Below are 1917 nucleotides of genomic sequence, written 5' to 3' on the forward strand. Positions count from 1 at the left end.
TGGTGCAACTAAGTTTATAATTGGGATTACAAACCATGGCTGCCAGCTTTAGGGATGTGCTGGCTCCCAGGGTGCTCTCTGGACTGCAGAGAGTCACCTGGGTTGGTAACTTCCTAGAAAAGGACACGACACTGTCTTTTGGACTTGTTTCATGGTGTTTTGCTCAGGCTGCTTCAGTTAATACCACAGGTAATACTAACACTGAAATGTCACCAGCTAGCGTGTGTATGTGTGGGAGGCTAGGGCAGTGAGAGAGAAAGGAGAAACCCCCGCCAGCTGCACAATGTGACCCTCCCCTCAGCTGCCTGTGCCAGGCTCCTCTACACGCAACCCTGCAGGTGAGCGTGTAGCCAAGGAAACACACAGGCTTTCAAAATACCTCCGGAAAACCCAAAGCAACCTGCAAACTAACCCCCTTCCCAACCTAGAGATGAAGAAATCAGCACACAGGCTCAGTTTAAAACGTTGATTAATTCACAGCGCTGCCCTTTTAAATTTGTGGGGCAAACTGAAAGCTTGCAAAATAGGGAAAAAGAAAGCAAATTGCCAGCAGGTCACGTCACAGCTGCCACACTCAGCTCTGCCAGACCCCCGTGTCCAAAGCACAGATTAGTGAACAGAGCTCTTGTGGTTTGTTCCTTGGCACAGTCTTGGTTTAAGCAAGAAGGCGATAAAATGTACACTTATGACAGAAAACTCAGTATATCTGTGGTGATACTAATATTTATGCACTGCCACAAAGAACACTTCTGAAATCAAAACCACTTTCCTGACAAGAAGTTTGAGCTGACCACAAAACCGCAGCCTCCGGCCTGCAACCCTTTCACGATGGAAAGCTTGAATTTCCCAGCTGAGAAGTTTGTAAAACAAGCAGCACAGTCAAAGTGCCTCCCACATATTTTGAGGGGGAGGAGAGTAGTATCACAGAAGTGAATCAGAAAATCTGGAAAAACAGATAATGCAGAATTAAGGTGATGGCTCCCACCCAAGCTCTGTATCCTATCTCTCTCCGTCCACTGTGGAAAGCTGATGGTCCTTTATTTTGGGGAGTAAGAGCATAGTTTTTGAATCCTAGTTTTGGAATAAAACATATAGGAAAAGCAATACAATATTTCTGGGGATGTAGGGATGCATCGGGATGTATTCCTACTTCCCACCCCAAAGACTGCCTGGCACAGAAGACATTCCTTCATGCCTGTTTCCCAGGTGGGACAACAGCCCCTCCATACACAGGTCTGCCCCTCTGCGGCCCCAGGGGATGTTGTGGCCCTGTGCAGTTGCTCTGTGTGACAGTAAGTGATGGAGCACAGGGTTCATTAGCCTGCCAGGACACCGCCAACGGCACAGGCAGGGCACCCACCACACACACAGACACACACAGACACACACACACAGACACACACACACACACACACACACACACACACACACACACACACACACAGACACAGACACAGACACAGACACAGACACAGACACACAAAATTGCAGGCAACTAAGAGAATTATTTTCCCCAGCTGCTCCTGATTAACTTTAATGATGCAGACGGGGCTTCCCTGACACAGTCAATCCTGAAGCAGTAGTGTTGTAATAGCCAGGATGGACTGTGGGCCTGAGGGATGTGAGGTCTGGAGGGGGAGGTTTCTATGCTGAAGTAAGGTCTGTGTGCTGAAAGCTCATCTACTTCTTTTCAAACAGTTGTTCCGAGAAAAGATACCATTTTCCTTCCAAACCCTGCCTCATTTAATCTTCTCCCCTTTTTTGTTATACAGGTCACATAAAGTCACATTTTGTCAGAGGACACAAAGTAGCAACTGATTTCCAAATTTCTTGATGAGTTCTGTCCTTCAGCTTCTTCTCAAGCATGGAATGACCACCGGTGGCTTTCTGCCTTAGGGACCAGGAGAGAATGCTCCA

The sequence above is a fragment of the Aythya fuligula genome, chromosome 1 (genome assembly GCF_009819795.1).
Source record: "Aythya fuligula isolate bAytFul2 chromosome 1, bAytFul2.pri, whole genome shotgun sequence".
In the NCBI taxonomy this organism is placed as follows: Eukaryota; Metazoa; Chordata; class Aves; order Anseriformes; family Anatidae; genus Aythya; species Aythya fuligula.